Below are 22,530 nucleotides of genomic sequence, written 5' to 3'. Positions count from 1 at the left end.
TCTTCTCTACTGTGCCAGGCACCACTTCTTGGTGTGAGCACACTATAGATACTGGAGACAGCTTGCCTGTCAAAAGTAAGATCTATAGGCAGCCTGACCATGTCAGAGACTGCATAAAGCAAGAAGTACAGAAAATGCTTGAACTAGGAGTGGTTGAGCACTCTGAAAGTCCATGGGCCTCTCCTGTGGTACTTGTACCAAAACCTCATTCCAAGGATGGAAAGAAGGAAATGCGGTTTTGTGTAGACTATAGAGGTCTCAACCAGGTAACCAAAACTGATGCTCACCCTATACCCAGGGCAGATGAGCTAATAGATACACTGGCATCTGCCAAGTATCTAAGCACTTTTGATTTGACTGCAGGATATTGGCAGATCAAGTTATCAGAAGATGCAAAAGCAAAAACTGTATTTTCAACCATTGGAGGCCATTACCAATTCACAGTAATGCCTTTTGGATTGAAAAATGCACCTGCCACTTTTCAAAGGTTGGTGAACACAGTCCTGCAAGGGCTGGAAGCTTTTAGTGCAGCATATCTAGATGATATAGCTGTCTTTAGCTCCAGCTGGGATTATCACCTGGTCCACCTATGGAAAGTTTTGGAGGCCTTGCAGAAGGCAGGCCTCACTATCAAGGCTTCAAAGTGCCAGATAGGGCAGGGGAAAGTGGTTTATCTAGGACACCTGGTAGGTGGAGAACAGATTGCACCACTTCAGGGGAAAATCCAAACTATTATAGATTGGGTTCCCCCTACAACTCAGACCCAGGTAAGAGCCTTCTTAGGCCTCACTGGGTATTACAGGAGGTTCATAAAGAACTATGGCTCCATTGCAGCCCCTCTTAATGACCTCACATCTAAGAAAATGCCTAAAAAGGTATTGTGGACAGCTAGCTGTCAGAAAGCTTTTGAGGAGCTGAAGCAGGCCATGTGCTCTGCTCCTGTCCTGAAAAGCCCCTGTTACTCCAAAAAATTCATTGTCAAAACTGATGCATCTGAATTAGGGGTAGGGGCAGTCTTATCACAACTTAATTCTGAGGGTCAGGATCAACCTGTTGCTTTTATCAGCAGGAGGTTGACCCCTAGAGAAAAGCGTTGGTCTGCCATAGAGAGGGAAGCCTTTGCTGTGGTCTGGGCACTGAAGAAGTTGAGGCCATACCTGTTTGGCACTCACTTCATTGTTCAGACAGACCACAAACCTCTACTTTGGCTAAAACAAATGAAAGGTGAAAACCCTAAATTGTTGAGGTGGTCCATATCCCTACAGGGAATGGATTATACAGTGGAACATAGACCTGGGAGTACCCACTCCAATGCAGATGGACTCTCCAGATATTTCCACTTAGACAATGAAGACTCATCAGGTCATGGCTAGTCTTATTGTCCTTTGTTTGGGGTGGGGGGTTGTGTAGGAAAGTACCATTCACTGTATATATGTTGTTTTAGTTGTATGTGTCACTGGGACCCTGCCAGCCAGGGCCCCAGTGCTCATAAGTGTGCCCTGTATGTGTTACCTGTGTTATGACTAACTGTCTCACTGAGGCTCTGCTAATCAGAACCTCAGTGGTTATGCTCTCTCATTTCTTTCCAAATTGTCACTAACAGGCTAGTGACCAATTTCACCAATTTACATTGGCATACTGGAACACCCTTATAATTCCCTAGTATATGGTACTAAGGTACCCAGGGTATTGGGGTTCCAGGAGATCCCTATGGGCTGCAGCATTTCTTTTGCCACCCATCGGGAGCTCTGACAATTCTTACACAGGCCTGCCACCGCAGCCTGAGTAAAATAACATCCACGTTATTTCACAGCCATTTTAGACTGCACTTAAGGAACTTATAAGTCACCTATATGTCTAACCTTTACCTGGTAAAGGTTGGGTGCTAAGTTACTTAGTGTGTGGGCACCCTGGCACTAGCCAAGGTGCCCCCACATTGTTCAGGGCCAATTCCCCGGACTTTGTGAGTGCGGGGACACCATTACACACGTGCACTACATATAGGTCACTACCTATGTGTAACTTCACAATGGTAACTCCGAATATGGCCATGTAACATGTCAAAGATCATGGAAATGCCCCACAAATGCCATTCTGGTATTGGGGAGACAATCCCATGATTCCCCGGGTCTCTAGCACAGACCCGGGTACTGCCAAACTGCCTTTCCCAGGGTTTCACTGCAGCTGCTGCTGCTGCCAACCCCGCAGACAGGTTTCTGCCCTCCTGGGGTCCAGCCAGGCTTGGCCCAGGAAGGCAGAACAAAAGACTTCCTCAGAGAGAGGGTGTTACACCCTCTCCCTTTGGAATAAGGTGTCAGGGCTGGGGAGGAGTAGCCTCCCACAGCCTCTGGAAATGCTTTGATTGGCACAGATGGTGCCCATCTCTGCATAAGCCAGTCTACACCGGTTCAGGGATCCCTCAGCCCTGCTCTGGCGCGAAACTGGACAAAGGAAAGGGGAGTGACCATTCCCCTGACCTGCACCTCCCCTGGGAGGTGCCCAGAGCTCCTCCAGTGTGCTCCAGACCTCTACCATCTTGGAAACAGAGGTGCTGCTGGCACACTGGACTGCTCTGAGTGGCCAGGGCCAGCAGGTGACGTCAGAGACTCCTTCTGATAGGCTCCTTCAGGTGTTGCTAGCCTATCCTCTCTCCTAGGTAGCCAAACCTCCTTTTCTGGCTATTTAGGGTCTCTGCTTTGGGGAATTCCTTAGATAACGAATGCAAGAGCTCATCAGAGTTCCTCTGCAGCTCTCTCTTCACCTTCTGCCAAGGAATCGACCGCTGACTGCGCTGGAAGCCTGCAAAACTGCAACAAATTAGCTAAGACGACTACTGCGACCTTGTAACGCTGATCCTGCCGCCTTTTCTACTGTTTTCCTGGTGGTGCATGCTGTGGGGGTAGTCTGCCTCCTCTCTGCACTAGAAGCTCCGAAGAAATCTCCCGTGGGTCGACGGAATCTTCCCCCTGCAACCACAGGCACCAAAGAACTGCATCACCGGTCCTCTGGGTCTCCTCTCAGCACGACGAGCGAGGTCCCTTGAACTCAGCAACTCTGTCCAAGTGACTCGCACAGTCCAGTGACTCTTCAGTCCAAGTTTGGTGGAGGTAAGTCCTTGCCTCCCCACGCCAGACTGCATTGCTGGGAACCGCGTGTTTTGCAGCTACTCCGGCTCCTGTGCACTCACCGAGGATTTCCTTTGTGCACAGCCAAGCCTAGGTCCCCGGCACTCTAACCTGCATTGCACGACCTCCTGAGTTGTCCTCCTGTGGCGTGGGACTCTCTTGTGCAACTTCGGGTGAGCACCGATTTACTCCACTTCGTAGTGCCTGTTCCGGCACTTCTGCGGGTGCTGCTTGCTTCTGAGTGGGCTCTTTGTCTTGCTGGACGCCCCCTCTGTCCCCTCACGCAATTGGTGAAATCCTGGTCCCTCCTGGGCCACAGCAGCATCCAAAAACCCTAACTGCGACCCTTGCAGCTAGCAAGGCTTGTTTGCGGTCTTTCTGTGGGAAAACACTTCTGCACGACTCTTCACGACGTGGGACATCTATCCTCCAAAGGGGAAGTTTCTAGCCCTTGTCGTTCTTGCAGACTCCTCAGCTTCTACCATCTGGTGGCAGCTTCTTTGCACCCACAGCTGGCATTTCCTGGGCATCTGCCCAGTCCCGACTTGATCGTGACTTTTGGACTTGGTCCCCCTGTTCCACAGGTACTCTCGTCTGGAAATCCATCGTTGTTGCATTGCTGGTGTTGGTCTTTCCTGCAGAATTCTCCTATCACGACTTCTGTGCTCTTTGGGGAACTTAGGTGCACTTTGCACCCACTTTTCAGGGTTTTGGGGTGGGCTATTTTTCTAACCCTCACTGTTTTCTTACAGTCCCAGCGACCCTCCACGAGGTCACATAGGTTTGGGGTCCATCCGTGGTTCGCATTCCACTTCTAGAGTATATGGTCTGTGTTGCTCCTATCCCTATGTGCCCCCATTGCATTCTATTGTGACTATACATTGTTTGCACTGTTTTCTATTGCTATTACTGCATATTTTGGTATTGTGTACATATATCTTGTGTATATTTGCTATCCTCATACTGAGGGTACTCACTGAGATCCTTTTGGCATATTGTCATAAAAATAAAGTACCTTTATTTTTAGTATATCTGTGTATTGTGTCTTCTTATGATATTGTGCATATGACACTAGTGGTACTGTAGGAGCTTCACTCGTCTCCTAGTTCAGCCTAAGCTGCTCTGCTAAGCTACCTTTTCTATCAGCCTAAGCTGCTAGACACCCCTCTACACTAATAAGGGATACCTGGGCCTGGTGCAAGGTGTAAGTACCCCTTGGTGTTCACTACAAGCCAGTCCAGCCTCCTACACCAATGTTAACCAATGCAGCATTGCGCCATGGTCTTCGACCGCGAGGGTGTACAACGCCAGCGCAGTTACCTCACATCCCATTGTCCCACTTTACAGGTCAGGCAGCCGCCATTTCAGGGGCCCACATGGCTTAATTTTTAACTGCGTCACACATACCTAGGCCTAGCCTCAACACACATGCAGGTCAATTTTTGGATTATGATTCGTGTTCTGTGTAAGCTGTGGGTACGTACCTCTGAGTTGGTTGACTCTGTGCTCGCTGTTGTCCTTCATAGGCACCGTCTGATGGGACATATGAGGAGATTGCGGCATCCTCCGGTGTACAGACCGCTGGTGGACCTGTCGACAATGGAGGAAAGACATGTGATCATCACCTACAGGCTTGATCGTGCCACAATCCTGGAACTGTGTGCTCAGTTGGAGCCAGACCTGATGTCAGCTATCCGCCATCCCACAGGAATCCCCCCTCAAGTGCAGGTGCTGTCAGTACTCCATTTCCTTGCAAGTGGGTTATTTCAAACAACAGTGGCCAAAGCATCAGGGATGTCCCAGCCTATGTTTTCCAACGTGTTGTCTGCCCTGCTGAAACACATGTGGAGCTACATCGTTTTCCCTTAGGTGGAGGATTTGCCTACAGTGAAAGGAGCTTCTGTACCCTGGGACATATCCCCAACATCATAGGTGCCATTGATGGGACCCATGTGGCTTTGGTACCCCCCGCAGGAGTGAACAGGTGTACAGAAACCGGAAGAGTTATCATTCCATGAATGTGCAGATGGTGTGTTTGGCAGACCAGTACATCTCCCATGTGAATGCCAAGTTCCCTGGCTCAGTGCATGATGCCTACATCCTGCGGAATAGCAGCATTCCTTATGTGATGGGTCAACTCCAGAGGCACCGCGTGTGGCTATTAGGTGAGCACCTGGAAGCAAGTCAGTGGGAATGGTTGTCTGGGTCTGGGGATATCCCTACAGGTTAGTGTGTGTCTACCAGTTGTCCCTCGCCATTTGCAGGTGATTCTGGTTACCCCAACCTGTCATGGCTACTGACCCCAGTGAGGAATCCCAGGACAATGGCAGAGGAACGCTACAATGAGGCCCATGGGCGAACTCGGCAGATAATAGAGTGGACCTTCGGCCTCCTGAAGGCCAGGTTCAGGTGCCTCCATATGACAGGTGGATCCCTATTCTACTCACCAAAGAAGGTGTGCCAGATCATCGTGGCCTGCTGTATGCTTCACAACTTAGCTTTGCGACGACAGGTGCCTTTTCTGCAGGAGGATGGTCCAGATGGAGGTGTTGTGGCAGCTGTGGAGCCTGTGGACAGTGAAGACGAGGAAGTAGAAGAAGAGGACATCGACAACAGGAACTCGGTGATCCTGCAATATTTCCAGTGAGATACAGGTAAGAATACAAACCTGCCTCCTACATGTACTTTAACACTACTACCTCTCTACTGTCTGTCGTTTTCACCCAGTGTATGGTCACTGAGTTGTCACTTTCTCTTACGATTTCACAGATGTGTGTCCCACAGTGTGACATCTGCTTTGTTTCCTCATGGACTAGAGCTGTGTGACATAGGTGTGTTGATATTACAATTGAAAGAGCATTTTGCCACTGTAATTGCTAATACACTATTTCGAAATCACAGACTGACTCCAGATTGTTTTGTGCTTCAAGGGTGTTTATTTAAGTGCTCAATATTGGAGGGGGTTGTAAAATGGGCAGGGGTGATGGTGGAGGAATGTCCATGGCAGAGTCCAGTCTGTTAGTCTCACAGGTGCATTGCCCAAATGGGCATAGGAAGTGGAGCTGGGGCAGTTTGAGGATGGACAGGGTGACAAGGTGGGACAGAAGGATGACAATCAGGGTGGTCTCATTTCTTGGCGGGGGTCTTGGCATCGTTCTCGGTCTTTGTCCTGGATCTCAGGGACCGTTTGCGGGGTGGTTCTCCCTCTGCAGGGGGTGGGGTGCTGGTGTGGTGGTCCTGTGGCAATGCCTCCTGTCCACTAGCGCCGGCGGAGGTGGTGGGCAGTTCATCGTCCATGCTAGTGTCAGGGGCCCCTTGTTGTGCCACAGTGTCCCTCCTGGTGTTGAGTACTTCCTTCAGCACCCCTACGATGGTGCCCAGGGTGGAATTGATGGCTCTGAGTTCCTCCCTGAAGCCCAAATACTGTTCCTCCTGCTGGCGCTGGGTCTCCTGAAACTTGGCCAGTACCGTTGCCATCGTCTCCTGGGAGTGGTGGTAGGCTCCCATGATGGAGGAGAGGGCCTCGTGGAGAGTGGGATCCCTTGGCCTGTCCTCCCCCTGTCGCACAGCAGCCCTCCCAGTTCCCCTGTGTTCCTGGGCCTCCGTCCCCTGGACCGTGTGCCCACTACCACTGCCCCCAGGTCCCTGTTGTTGTTGGGGTGGTGGGTTAGCCTGGGTTCCCTGTAGTGGTGGACACACTGCTGCTTGACGTGTCCTGGGGACAGAGGTATGGGCCCGCTGGGTGGGTGCTGTGCTGGTGTTTCCAGAGGGGGGAAGGTCTGTAGTGGCCTGTGACTGTGTGAGGGGAACCGACTGTCCAGAGGTCCCCGATGGGCCGGGCTGGTCATCTAGATCCAGTTGGACAGAGCTGCTGTCATCACTGTGGGCCTCTTCTGTTGGTGGTGTGGACATGTGTGGACCCTCCTGTCCGGTGACGTTGGGTAGGGGTTCTGCAGGGGTATAAAAGGATGTTTATTACATCTGTGTGTGCCATGGTGTGCAATAGGTGGGTGTCCGTGTACCCCAGTGCTTGCATTCCTGTGTGGGACCTTGTGTGATGGTGGTTTAGGGGGGTGTATGGGTATGTGCAGTGGCCATGCTTAGGTGATGAGTGTCCATGCTTTGTTGTTGCATGCAGGGCTTGGTGTTGGGATGGGTGGGTTGTGATAGTGGGATATTTGTGAGGAGTAGGAGTGATGGGGGTGAGGGTGGGGGTATGTGATGGCATGCAGGTAGGGTGGGGGATGTAATAGTAAAGCTTTGACTTACCAGAGTCCATTTCACCATCTACTCATGCGAGGCCCTCAGGATGCAGAATCGCCAAGACCTGCTCTTCCCATGTTGTTAGTAGTGGGGGAGGAGGTGGGGGTCCGCCGCCAGTCCGCTGAACCGCAAGGTGGTGTCTTGAGACCACGGAACGCACCTTCCCCTGTAGGTCGTTCCACCTCTTCCTGATGTCATCCCTATTTCTTGGGTGCTGTCCCATTGTGTTGACCCTGTCCACTATTCTTCGCCATAGCTCCATCTTCCTAGCAATGGCGGTGTGCTGCACCTGTGATCCGAATAGCTGTGGCTCTACCCGGACGATTTCCTCCACCATGACCCTGAGCTCCTCCTCAGAGAACCTGGGGTATCTTTGCCGTGCCATGGAGTGGTGTGGGTGATGTGTGGGGTGGTGTGTGTAGTGATAAGTGGGGTGCTATTTAGTGGTGTGTTGTGTGAGGTGCGTGGAAGTAATGTGGGTGATGGTATTGTGTGCCTGTGGATGCTTGGTAGTTGTTTGTAGTATCTCTCTCTGGCCTTTTCTCTGTACTTGTGGTCGTAGGGGTTTGTGGGTGGGTGTTTTTTTTATTGTATTGGGTGTGTGGGAGTGGTGTGTGTATGTGTATCAGGTGTGTGTATTTTGAATTGCCCAATGTGGTTGTGTTTGGTAGATGTGTGTGTATTTTGAGCGCGGCGGTGTGTACCGCCAATGGAATACCGCATTTGAAAGACCGCCGCGTGGATTTGTGTGTCGTGATAGTGTGGGCGTATTTCTGTTGGCGTGACGGTGGAGGTTTTGTTTTCGCCAGTTTATCACTGACCTTTGGTGTGGAGGACTTGTGTGGGTGTCTGAATTTTGGCGGATTCTGTGCTATGGGTCATAATAGCTGTGGCGGAATTCCACGGCGGTGTGTTGGCGGTCTTCTGCACGGCGGTAAGCGGCATTTACTGCCAATGTTGTAATGAGGGCCATAATCTCTCGTTGTGCAGAAAGATAGATCTGGTGAATGACGTCAGTGTAACTTATCCAGAGGCACCTCATTATCTTATCGGTACTGCTTGTAGTTGCTTACGTCAATGGTGAACTCTTGACCACAGTTTTTTGTGGTTTTTACAGTATAAATGCTACTGGTGTTTGAACCAGAACTTTTAACTTCAGTTATGGCCTCTACTTTGAGACTGCCTGTTGTTCCCAGCTGAAAATCGATTAAAACTATATTATTGTGTCAAATTGATCTGTCTTATTTTATTAACAGACTTCCCTCTAACAAAGGGCCTAAGCACAAACTGCTCCAAATAGCCAAAAAAACGCCTGGCACCTGAGGGATAAAAGCATGGGCGTAGGAAGTGTAGGGGATGCGGGGGATGTATCCCCCCCCAGATTTTGGAGGGTGGGGGATACGGGGTACGAAGGTGGGGGGGACAAGGGGACAAAAAAAGTCCCCTCTCACTTCTATTGTTCAGAGGGCCATCAGCGCACAAAAGCGCTACTTATAAAAACCCTGTACCAACCATCCTCCAATCTGATGGTAACAGAATGAAGGTGAGTCCGGAGGCCCCCTGCGCCCTCTGCCCTTTTGTTTGTCCTGTTCACAGCTGTGGGCATTAAGGGTGCTCATAAGAACAAAGGGCAGGAGGAGGAGAAAAGAGTTTTTGATGATTACTGTCTGCATCACCTGCTGCCGCCTTGAAGAGGAGCACTGCAGGACGCCTTCAAGAGGAACTGCAGAACAATGAGGAAGATCTAAAGAGGAAACAGAGTCCCACTCACCTGATGCCTGCAGGCTAGAAAGGAGACTCTGTGAAACACAATATTTGTATTTGCCTAAGGTCACACCAGTTGGTGAAACAGTGAAGTCGAGATTGAGCCCAGTTTTTACCTTTTCACACATCAATTTAGCTATTAGAAGGGTATATTTTTCTAACATTTATGTTTAATGTTTTGTTATCTAGGTAATGAAGAGCTTGATTACAGCTTGGCTAACAGGGAGAAGCCATATTTCATTTTGGGCCGTTATGCCTAGCGTTATTATTTATGTTGTTGTTATCGTTACATACGTAAGCATATTAAAGTATATTATCTTTTCTCTATCTTTTCGTCACTCTACTCTGAAACAATCTACCCTATACCACTGCACCCTCCACCACTTTTCTCCACTCTGTGCTACTCTACGCCACTGCAATCTATGCTATTCTACTCTAACCATAGTACACTACACCCCTGCACTCTGCCAGTGCACTCTTCACCGCTTTACTCAAAACCAATGCACTCTATGCCACTGCACTCTATGCCAATCTACTCTGCACCACAGCACTCTATTCCACTGCTTTCAATGCCACTGTACTCTGCGCCACTGCACTCTATGCCACTCTACAATACACCACTGTACTCTGCGACCCTCTAATCTGCAACATTGCGCTCTCTGCCACTGAACTCCATGCCACTCTACTCTGCACCACTGCACTCAATGCCACTGTACTCTGTCCCACTGCGCTCTTTTCTACACCACTGCATTCTAATCTACTCTACACCACTCCACTGTAGGGCACTTCATTCTACTTTGAAATAATCTCCTCTATGCCACTGCAATCTACGCAACTCCACTCTATGCTATGCCAGTCCAATCTACCCTGCACCACTCCAATGTACCCTGTGCCACTCCAATCTGCTCTGCACCGCTATATACTACTGCACTCTACATCACTATGCTCCTCTCTGCAACAATCTACTCTTCACCACTATACTGTACTCTGCAGCAGTCTACTCTATGCCACGGCACTCTATGCAACTCTATTCTACTCTGCACCACTGTACTCTACGCCACTCTTCTCTACTCTGCATCACTCTACATTGCTGCACTCTACGCCGCTGCATTCTGTGCCACTCTACTCTACACCACTGCCCTTTATGACACTCTACTCTGCAACACTGCACTCTGCCACTGAACTATACTCCTCTCTACTCTGCACCGCTCAACTATATGCCACTCTATGCCACTCTACTCTGCATCACTGCACACCACCACTACACTCTACACCAGTCTACTCTACCTTGCACCACTCTACTCTACAATGCACCGCATCACTCTGACACAGCACTCTGAACCACTGCAATCTATGATGTGCCACACCACTCTACCATGCACTGCATCATTCTATGACACAGCACTTTGCCCCACTGCACTCCGCACCACTGCAATCTATGATGTGCCACTCCACTCTGCTCCCCTCTACTCTTCACCACTCTACACTACTGCACTGTACGCTAAACCAGTGCAGTCTTCGCCAATGCCCTCTACACCACTTTACTCAAAACCAATGCACTCTATACCACTACACTCTACGCCAATGTACTTTGCACCACTGTACTCTATGCCACTTCACTCTAGACCACCCAACATCACTCTGACACTTCACTCTGACATTACACTCCATGATACTAGACTCTGAAACTCTATTCCATTAAACTCTAACACTTTCTCCACTCTGTAACTCCCTACACAACTCCCTATACGCCACTCTATTCCACTTTACTCCACTCTATACCACTCCACGCCACTCTATGCCACTTCAATCTATGATACTCTACTCTACGCCACTGCACAACCCTGTATACCACTCTACTATACAACAATGTACTATGCTCAACAAAACTCTACCCAACTTTCTCTATGCCACTTCACGTTACTTTACTTCACTCTATGCCATTTCACTCTTCTTTATGCCTTTCCACTCTATGACACACTGCCACTCCACTCTGACACTCTATTACACTGTGACACAACTCCACTCTACTACTACTTTATGGCATTGGTGCTTGATTAGAGATTCAGATCTCCGTTGATTGCCTTCTCACTCATAAGAGACGTGAGTCAGATTTATCTTCGCCGTTTTGGTTACAAGCACTCTGCAACCCTTTTAACTCAAGTTAAACGAAGGCTTAGGATGATCCTGATACTTGTCTAGGGGATCGAAATATCGACGGCCAAAGTACCTTGACTTGAATTTGTGATATTGTACATAAGTTGGCATAAGCATAGGCACTATGAGCTAATTACTTCTAGAATCACTATTTGAGTCATTCATATAAAAGTCTGTGTATAAAAGCTTGTAAATCATTATTGTGGATGCTAACCTTGTACGAAAGTAGCCTCTTTCTAGCTTGGTTACCCACACTTTTGGCCTGTTTGCCAGTGTGTTTCAGTGTGTCTAATCAGGACCCCAGTAGTTATGCTCTCTCCCTTAAATTATGGTTGTTGCATACTGGTAACCCAGTATTTCACCCAAAATTGGCATACTGGTGCCCCCTTGTAAGTCCCCAGTATATGGTCATTAGGTACCCAGGGCACTGGGAATCCAGGGGATCCCTATGGGCTGCAGCATTTATTTTGCCACCCATAGGGAGCCCATGCAAAAGGCTTTTGCAGGACTGCCATTGCAGCCTGCGTGAAAAGGTGCATGCACCCTTTTACTGCCAGTTACACTGCACCGGGTCACTTATAAGTCACCCCTATAAAAGGCCCTCCAGCCCTGAGGGCAGGGTGCAGAGTACCTCTGTGTGAGGGCACCCCTGCACTAGCAGAGGTGCCCCCACGACCTCCAGGACCATTTTCCCAGACTTCTTGAGTGCGGGGATGCCGTTTTACACGTGTACTGGAAATAGGTCACTACCTATGTCCAACTACATAATGGTGACTCCGAACATAGGTATGTTTGGTATCAAACATGTTGGAATCATACCCCAAGGCTTTTGCAAGCATTGGTTGTATGATTTCATGCACTCTGGGGGCTCCTTAGAGGACCCCCAGTATTGCCATTCCAGCCTTCTGAGGTTTTCCAGGCAACCCCAGCTGCTGCCACCTCTCAGACAGGTTTCTGCCCTCCTGTTGCTTGAGAAGCTCAAGCCCAGGAATGCAGAACAAAGGATTTCCTTTGGGAGAGAAGTGTTACACCCTCTTCCTTTGCAAAAAGGTGTTACAGGCTTGGGAGAGGTAGCTTCCTTCCCTAGGCCACTGGAAATGCTTTGAACTGCACATTTGGTGCCCTCTTTGCATAATCCAGTCTACACCGGTTCAGGTACCCCCAGTCCCTGCTCTGCCACGAAACTGGACAAAGGAAAGGGGAGTGACCACTCCACTGTCCATCACCACCCCAGGTGTGGTGCTCAAAGCTCCCCCAGAGGGTCCCTGGATTTTGCCATCTTGGATTACAAGTTGGCAGCGAACTCTGGAAGCATCTGAGTGGCCAGTGCCAGCAGGTGGCATAAGAGCCGTCCCCTGATAGATTACCTGTTTAGCTGACCAATCCCCCTTTCAGGGCTATTTAGGGTCTCTCCTTTGGGAGGTTCTTCAGATTCGGATAGCAAGATTCCAGCAGGAATCCTCTGCATCCTTTACTTCACCTTCTCACTGAAGAAATGCACCTGGACCCTCCAGGAACTCCACAAACTGCAACAAAGAAGCAAAGACGACGTCTGCAACATTGTATCTTCAGCTCTGGCCAGCAAATGCAACTGTTTCCCGGTCGTGCATCCTCAGAGGACAGCCTGTCTTCAGCCTGCACTAAAAGAATGAAGGAATCTCCCTTGCAGTGAAGGAGTCACTCCCCTGCTTCAGCAGGCACCTCTCTGCAACGACAACCATCTGCGTGGGGCCCCTCTCCTGACGAGTTGCATGGATTCTGCATCACAGGTGGTGGACTGAAGTGGTCCCGATGGTCCTGACGTCCTACTGTCCAACTTTGGTGGAGGTAAGAGCTTGCTTTCCCACGCAAGACAGTACCCCTGTGCACCACGTGTTTTTCAATTGACAATGCTTGTTGGCATCCTTCTATGAAATTATTTGTGCACAATGTAGCTCCGGCCCCCAGCACTCATTGCTGGGATGCACAGCTTCCTGAGTGGTTCTTTGGCGGCGTGGTATCCTTTGATTTTGGGCTGCGTAGGCCTCCTTTTTCAACTCCTTTGTCCCCGTGCTGGGGGACTCCTGTGTGCGCTGCCTGGTCTTCTGTGGGCTCTCTGAGTTGCTGAGAGCCCTCTCTGACTCCCCCTCCTGGGTAGAGTCCACCAGGTCCCCTGGTCCTGGGCAGTGCCATTTTCCGCTAACCGTGAGCTTTGCGTGTGCCAAGGCTTGTTGGCGGAATCCAGCGAGGCAAACCAGACTGCAGTCATCCATCCTGTGTGGGATATCATCTGAACCAACCAGGAACCCGCATCCATCTTCTTGGGTGCAGTACTGACTGTTGTTCTTCACCCGTGGTTCTTCTTTTTGCACCTTGATTCGGGTTAGCAGGGGCTCCTGTCCTCCCTGAACTCTTCTGTGCTTCTTGGACTTAGTCACATTCTTCCACAGGTCTTTAGGTCCAGGAATCCACCCTTTGTGTCTTGAAGTCTCTTCTGGTTCTTGCATTATCTTCTTTCTCGTGTTCTTGTGTGTTCTAGGAAAGTTACTGTGATTTACTCCTCCTTTCTTGGGCTCAGAGGTGGGTTCTATTACTTACCTTTGGTGTTTTCTAATACTCCCAGCACCCCTCTACACACAACACTTACCTAGGTGGGAAACCGACATTCGCATTCCACGTTCTTAGTATATTGTTTGTGTTTCCCCTAGGCCCATTTCTAACCATTGATTTTCACTAATTGCACAGTTTTCTAACTGTTTTTATTGCTATTGCTGCATACTAGTGTATATAATTGGTGTATTACTTATCTCCTAAGGGAGTATAGTCTCTATGGTATTTTTGACATTTGTGTCACTAAAATAAAGTACCTTTATTTTTGTAACACTGAGTATTTTCTTTCATGTGTGTGAGTATTGTGTGACTACAGTGGTATTGCATGAGCTTTGCATGTCTACTAGATAAGCCTTGGTTGCTCAGCTACAGCTACCCCAAGAGAGCCTGGCTTCTAGACACTGCCTGCATTTTACTAATAAGGGATAACTGGACCTGGTATAAGGTGTAAGTACCATAGGTACCCACTACAAACCAGGCCAGCCTCCTCCGAACCACTGTACTATATAGGTTACTTTTTACATTTTTCTTGTAATTGGTGACATTTACAGATAACTTGTGTAATGCCCGAATACCAGTCTTTCTCGATTTCCCCTGTTGATGTTTTCCCACTACATTTGATCTTTTATATTTTGATTGAATAAATGCATGACACATTACATTTGCATACTACTTTAATATCATTTTTTATGGGAGTGGTGTTGCATTTTATTCAAGGGACCCCTGTTCCTTTAAAGGTAGTTTACTGCTCCATTCTAGGACACTCTACTTACTCCATGACACTACGGCACACCAGTCGATAACACATCATTCTCCTTTATGCCATTAACTTTGAGCCATGCTGAATAGTAGTCTTACTAGTGTACAGCATGGCAAAAACACATTGGCAAAGGCAATAGAACTTGCATAGGCGAGACCTATTGGCTTTGCCAATGCTTGTTTATAAGGTATCAACTTCAAGGTGACTTGCAATATCTTTATGTACGCAGGGGGTATTTTACCCCATATAATACATGGTCACACCACCAACTTTCCCACAAACCACTTAAAACCTTTGTGCATAGCTTTTGTCATTCCAAGCTATTAAAGTAGAGCAGAAGAAAGAAAGCAAACATTAAATTTTTTGCTTTAAACAGCTGCATTAATTATGCTCTGTGACCTGATCTGCCTTTCACCTTGGCTGCTAGCTCTGGCAGAAGGCATTGTAATGTCAGAACTCGACTGTAATAACCCTATCATAGTCATTTTCTGATGTCTTTTCTTTATAATCAGTGACTTGGTGCATCACAAACAGCTTATTCTAAAGAAATTAGTGACTGCAGTTTATACAGAGATTAAAGAATCCATGTTTATATAGCCTGTAACTCCAAGAGCGTCTTCAGTTGAAATGCTTCTAGTTATGACTGATGTGGAGCTGAGCTTCCCAAGATCACACACAGGAGTAGAAGTGTTATTAGAACTATGGTTTCTGAGCACAGTTTACAGCTGTTGTACCTAATCGCTTTTGATATCTCCAGTGCAGTTCCAATTGGCATGAGGTGAGGGGCATGATGGGTGTGGGGCACAAAGGGTATGTTCTTCCTTTTTACCCTCCTACCTTTATTTGCTTGGTGCATGAAGATGCAAAGTTAATCAACATGTTATTTTCACATTTGAGCTAATTACTTTGTGAATGTAAATAACAATAAAATATACTTTCAGACTGTGAAAACATGCCTTCTTTCTCCCTATTTCACTTCCAATATATATGATTGTGTATATTTATCGGAGCCTGCAGTTCGCAAACAACAAGCGATTTGTATAGGGTTGATTGAAAGTCCCCAAGGCTGTCCCTGTCCCCCCCAGAAATATATTGTCTCCTACGCCCCTGGATAAAGGCCTGGCAGCGGAGAGGTCGAGGTCCGCAACACTTGACAGGGAAGGCCTTTGTGGGGGCCAACGTCAGTCAACTTCGCTACACAAAAGCGGGGTCCACAGTGAAATAAGTTCAAAGCAGCCGGTCTCCTCGAACTCGCATATTCTTGCCAAAATTACCACCCAACACCAAGTCCTTCTTTAACACCCACTGCCCTTCTTCGCCAAGCCGTCAGACCCCGAAAAATGGAGGCTACGGAGCACTAACGCAAGAGGGATTGCCCAGACTGAAAAAGGACCCTCCGCGGCAACAACCAGCCAGCCCCAACACGATGCGGCGTAGCCAATCGGGGTAGGACGACTCGCAGTGTTTTAGACATTGGCACACGTGAGGACTCCACAGCCAATGAGCATATAACATTTCGATGCGTTCTACTAAGGTTGGCTGAGGCGTTGACCGTAGTCCAATCACAGTTTACTTTAGATATTAAGGCCGCTCCCACTGTCTGACGGCTAACAGAATTTGTCCAAGTCACGGGGTTGGTTGCCGTGCGACCCGGAAGCTCTGAACTTACGACAAATGTCGTCCGTAAGAAAACCAATCCAGAGGAATGGATGTTTGGCTGAATTTACGGGCTCTGTAACGGAGAATGGATATGTGGCTGATTTTACCGAGGGTCCGTGTAAGTAGATGACTGATGGTCACCTTGAAGTTAAGCAACTTGGAAGATAGCGTACTTTATGTTTCTCGGGGCCTAGGTGTTCGGGTGTCTTTGCAAGGAGGTGTATTTTCTTACTCACGCCCTTGCATCTAGGTGACTAATTAAGAGACTAGTGGTAACATATGCCTAGGAGTTGTCTCCTAAACTAAGGTAAATGCATTGCAGTTCTTGTGTCAGTGAGAGTGAATGGTCTCCAGCTCTTTTTCACAGTGCTTGAATGAGAAAATATCAAGTTCTTGGGCAGTCGGCCAAAATACGTGTCGTAATATCCCTCTCGGATTTTTTGGCAAAGAAACAGGGTCCGATGTAGGGACTTACAGATATGCTTGAATGGGGTTTATGCAGAGTTGCCGAGAGTGGTACCGACCTCTCCTTTTTGAATCAGTTGTAATGCGGCGAATACCTTTTAAAAGCTTGCCAAATTACTACCATACCAGTTGTCTTAATTTGTAATTGACAAAGACTTTACTACCATCATATGTGGATGGGATTTTAGATGTTGTAAGATCCTCCTTGGTGTATTTAAATGGAATAAACACGTGCTTGTTCCTTCAGCCACCTCTGTATTTAGAAGTAATTTGTGATTGTTGACAGTGCCTCAGTTCCTTGCCAACTAAAAGGGAGTTGGACACCGGCCCATTAAAGAGAGCCAGGTAGGGTTGATTCACATCAGAAAGTTTGAAATGTGTTTACTAATCTCCTCATAGCCCATCAAGGCCATGTGCCCAGAGTGGCAGAGCACTTTAAAGAGACAAGGCATAGAATAAAAGTGAGACAAACAAAGAAACATGCCGGTAAACGTGACACCTAGGACTTCAAAAACATTGTTATCTTTGCTGTACATGATTTGAGAAGACAAAATACAATAGTCTGGTAGAAATTATGAAAGGCCATTTAACAAACACCGTTTGTAGTCTCTTTTGAAATGGGAGATTGACGTGGCCTTTTGGAATAGTTTTCCAAATCTTTGGAACATTTTAAGAGTATTATTGTTTCAATGTAATATACTTTTTGAATTTGCTTATTCGCTTGTGTAGCTTAGTTAGAGGTGATTGTTTCAGTGCACTAGACTTTTTGAATTTGCTTATTCGCTTGTGCAGCTTAATTAGAGGTTTCCTTCTTCGAGTTTTATTTCTACCAGAGAGCTGAGTTGTTTTTTAGAGTGCTCATGTTTGTTCAAATGAACCTCCCTGTATGTGATGCATGCAGTCTTCAGGCCAGACAGTGACAGTCTTTGTGAAGCCATCAAAGTGAAGTAAGCGTTGGAGTGATGCTGGAGACTTTTTTTGTATTGGGGAACGTCTGGGTTCCAAGTGGAGGACTCATTTTGTGGTGAGCTGGGTGGAATTAAGGCAGCCCAGTCATCGGGCATTGTGACAGCCCCTCGCCAGATGGCAAACACATAATGTTTGAGGTGGAGATGCACACAAGCAGGGACAATAGTTCTCAGGTACAATCTTTAAACAACTAACAAATGGTGAACAGTTTTTTATATATTTATATATATATATATTTATATATATATATATATATATCTTTCTCTCTTTCTCACTTTCTCTTTCTCTCTCTTCTTTCCCCATCCCATCCCTGTGGGGAATAACTTTTCCAAATGCTTTTAAAATAACTATAATAGCCACAGATAACTTCCTTGTCTTCAGAAAACTACTCAAGAGTTGGCTCTTTCCTTCATAACCACCATATTCAAACAACTGTGGACTGCATATGCCTATGTTGATAAATATTTTTTTCAGATTATGTGTATATTTCTAGTTATGTATAGTTCTTTAGAAAATATGTATCGCTACTATGTCATAACAATAAAATACACACATACTCTTTAAACCTGTTTGACTAAGTATATTTTACCCATGGTTCTAAAAATGTATTGTATGTGCATATGTGTGTGTATTCACGTTTGTGTGTGTGTATATATATATATATATATATATGTGTATGTGTATATGTTGTTTCTGTGCTTGGCATGTTCGGAGGTCATTGCATGGCTCCTGGGTGGGTTGTTATACTAGATATCTATGAATTCCTGCTCTCATCTCATCACACTTATCTAGCCATCATCATATGTCATGTCTCTATCAAACTATCCTCCATTCTCACTCTGACTCATCCCAAATCCTTTCTACTACTTTCATCTCCTAAATAACTCTGCCTAAGCTCTTCCCTCCACTTCCACATCTAACTCACCAAACCTCACTCTACTACCGTGATCTCACACACAACCCTACTAAATTCTCCCGCATTTATCTCACCCTGCTACTATGCTCTTCCTAACCCTTCCACATACTCTTCCCTCCTCCATCCCCCTTTACTCATCCCAAACCTTTGGGTTGAGTAAATTAAGGATATACTCCCAATTAATACTTCTGGATTTCTTTCCCTTTCCACCCCTCCATTACTCCAGTCAATCTAACTAACAAATTCTCATATCTGCGGCTCAAATTAACTCCTAATAATACTAAAACTGTACTCCTTATTTCCCAGTACTAATCCATCACTAATTCTTGTTGGGTTCCAGAGTAGAGTGCCACTCACCGAAAAACGCTTCGACGCCTCGTCAGGGGTAGTAAGCGATATATAAATACGATTACAAAACAATACAATCAGTACACTTGCAAAGTCCAAATGTTAGATGGGTTGGAAGGTCAGCTTGATGCAACTATCATGATTAGTTCTCCCTTTAAGCTTTCTCCTCGTCCCGTACTCCGTCCAGTCGGTATATTGATATCTGGTGATCGACCATATTGGTCTAACACATAACGACTCATTTGATGGCTTACTTTCTTTTGGCCTCCGCTCTTTCTGGGTAGGGAAGAGTGTTGTCAGCATGACATTAATTGGCTGAACAGAGACTCGTGTGGCATACACTTGTAGGACTGTGCTTTTGTGACTTAAACTCTCCTAGTATAAACAACAGAACCTTGCCCTCCCCCCTACTACCTCCCTTATGGACATAAGTCATCTTCGGAATTCAGGCCACCTGAAATTTTAATACATCAGTATCTTGGAATTGGTTTTTGTCTGCACTGGTTCCAAAAGGCTTCAAGCCACCTGGCAAAGCTATGGGTTACGGCCAGGCATACCGATTTTCTCTACTGGTGCAGGGCAGTAGGACAATGGTGTGTGGAGTGTCATGGCTTATTAGAGGACATTTTTTATGCTGAAGGTCCCCTTGAAAGATCAGATTAAGTCAGTTATTCATTCCAAATAGAACGACATCCGATCTCAAAAATCCTATTTCAACATAACGCTTTAATCCTTCCTTTCCAAAGCTCTACTTAATTTGCCCTTATTGGTCGTCCCAGTCATTGTGAGCCAATGCACGACCATACTCATCAATGTGTTGGTTATTTGAAAGCTGCCTTTGCTACTATGTTACTGCTTGCTGTCCCTGTTGCACTGTGCTTCTTTTTCTTTCAGTCGACCTGCCCCCTTCAATAAGTGACCCACAGTGACTGTTTGCGATACATAAGCTACACTGAAATAACAGGTCGCTTATAGCAAAGGTTTAAAAAAAAAAAAAAAAAAAAAAAAGGAGACCACGGACCATATTTAGACCCACATCTGCAGATAGACCTAGGGCCATTGTTAAGGCTTACTACTTAAGGTGCCTAAAGTGTAGCCTCCTTCAGTTGACCAAAATAATCAGTGTGTTAGTGCCCATCCTCCCCATCTCCACTATAATTCCTCTTAAGTTTTACATGTGAATTGCTTTCTCAGCAAAAGGGGCATATAAGACCCACTTATTTCCAAGATGTGGAGAGCTATCTCTCGTTGATTATCTGGGACAATATGTTGATCACAAGACCAAGTCTTTCTTCATGAAAACGTGACACGGTGTTCAGTTGCTGGGAGATCATGTGCAGCGTGAATCGTGTCCTGTGCATTACACAGTGAAATATGTAGGCTGGTGGTGCCACTTCAGGCCGTCTTTCTTCTTGCTTAGGAATCTGACAGCCTGCATGCTTCCTGCACCTCATACATGTATACAATCTTATAGATATTTAGGGAGACCATATGACATATTAAAATCCTGAAAGCCCACAGTATCTGTGCCAAATCCCCACATCCACCTATGAGTTGTACAAGATGTCACCTTTAAAGGTGACATGGCCTAGGGACTGCTGCTCCTCGAGTCACTGCACACAGCACTACTAGTTAATACGGCCATCCAGAAAGAAGCACTGTATCCAACATGGATCATATTTAAATGCTGAAGAAAGCTTGGACTTTAGTTTACACTTGTTTTCCACCAGTGACCTCAAAGCATTATAAATACTGTATTCATATGCCCAGTATTTTCTCTTAAACTACACTTGTAAGGAGACTCTGTTATAACTTCCCAGAGAGATGTTTACCAGGCACAGAATTCTGCATGTTTTTGTAGTGTCGCCTGATCTGGTATCTTGACCAATCCTGCTGCACTGACCTGGATTTGGAGGAATCTCTATTACTGAAGTTGAAGAGGAGTAGGCACCTGACCAATAACAACAAAAATTTGATCCAGGTGACCTAAGGCAGTAAGCTGCCTAGATTCCACGAGGACCCTGCGTGCCATAAGCGACTCATTAACATATCGACATCAAGGGGGTCAAGAACCTGCAGAGAGATCATTCCGGTATTATGTTGTGCCTGCATCATCCTGACATGCTCAATACTATCTGATGCACTGCAGAGGAAATACATTTCTGTTTTCATCTTTGAATGCCACATAGGTTTTTCATCTTCTCCATATTTACTAGAGTAGTCCCTGATTTTATGCACCTGGGTTCTGAAACAATTTGAGCCCTGAGGTTTCTGAGATATCACTGTTTTAAGTCAAAGTTGAACTATCACCCTAAAATCCAGTTTCTAGTACATACCAATGATTTGATGGATTTACCTTTAGTCCCTTCTTGGAGAGTTCACCCAGCAACTAAAAGTCCTGATATAATCCAGTTTTTAGATCCAGGCCTGTGACTTACTTGAATCCTTGTGGAAGCATTTTGGGTTATTATCCCATAACCATCACTTGTAGGGATGTGGTCCTTGCCATAGGCAAGGCGAGGGGGCATTTAACCCTGATTTTGTTTGGCCTAGTCAAGAGTGTTATTTCCCTCTCCATGCTCTTCGGCAAGGTGATGGTGGTTATATGTAAAAGTCCCAAAGGGGATGTTATCCACCCCAACACAAACGTTGGGCATTAATTAAAAACAGTGGAATTCCCCACCACCTACACCCTGGCAACACTTAAAAGTGCCCCTTGCTCATACGTTTAGTGATGTGAATGCACAATATGGTCCTATTAACCATGCATGTCCAGGCTTTATTTCTTTAACCTAAATCTGTTTTGATATGCGCATTGTATTTTCCATGAATCTGTTTATTGGCATTTTATCACAACTTTAGAACATAATTATAACCCAATGACATTTAGACATAATGCATTGTGTGGCTTCGCTTCAACTGGATAACCACTCGGCTGAGTAATGACAAATCAGTGCAACAGGTCAAGTAACATGGCTAATGTTAGTCCAGGTATTTGGTTTATCCTCTGAACCCTCTACGAATTGGGCTCCACCGCACACTCTTATCAGGATTACCCCACTAATATTAACATGACTTGCAGCTGCGGCTTGAGAGCATAAGAAGTAGCTAATAGCTGTTTAGTGAGTGCATTACAAGACCACACCAACCGTTGCACCAATACTCCCATCGCATAGTTTGTAGCTCAAATGTCAGTATGGAGAGGGTAGATGCTATAAACATTTCAAAAAACAAACCTTACAAACAATAACAACTGCTGGTTACTGTGCATCCATACAATTAAGCTCCACTTCATCACCTTCCGATCGTGTTGAGGATTAATCTGCATCAATCCGGCATCCTGGTAGAGGGGCTGAGCCGGGCGCCAAATCCCGCAAACTGTGCCTTTCCGACTTCCAGCACTGCTTCAAATCACGCTAGGTCACACACACACTCCCCCATCGCAGCGCACCACAGCATTAACAGGCCCTCATTCGCGCTAAACCAACTCCCCCTCCCCTGGATCCCCGCTCATG

At 46.6% G+C, this 22,530-nt stretch overlaps 1 protein-coding gene across 3 annotated transcripts in view; it reads left to right on the top strand.

The window, feature by feature from the left end:
* The first annotated feature begins 16,285 nt into the window (after positions 1–16,285).
* SLC25A44 (solute carrier family 25 member 44) overlaps positions 16,286–22,530 on the top strand; it is a 33,703-nt gene continuing 27,458 nt past the window's right edge. For 2 of the 3 annotated variants that reach the window (XR_011199994.1, XM_069218007.1), the window contains exon 1: positions 16,286–16,435. The gene's annotated coding sequence lies outside the window, so the exon portion shown is untranslated. The remainder of the gene's footprint in view (positions 16,436–22,530) is intronic. The other variant, XM_069218008.1, reaches the window with a different exon arrangement.

Source organism: Pleurodeles waltl, chromosome 12, assembly GCF_031143425.1.
Source record: "Pleurodeles waltl isolate 20211129_DDA chromosome 12, aPleWal1.hap1.20221129, whole genome shotgun sequence".
NCBI lineage: Eukaryota > Metazoa > Chordata > Amphibia > Caudata > Salamandridae > Pleurodeles > Pleurodeles waltl.
Note: the sequence above shows the minus strand (reverse complement) of the source record. Positions and strands in the feature narration are given on the sequence as shown.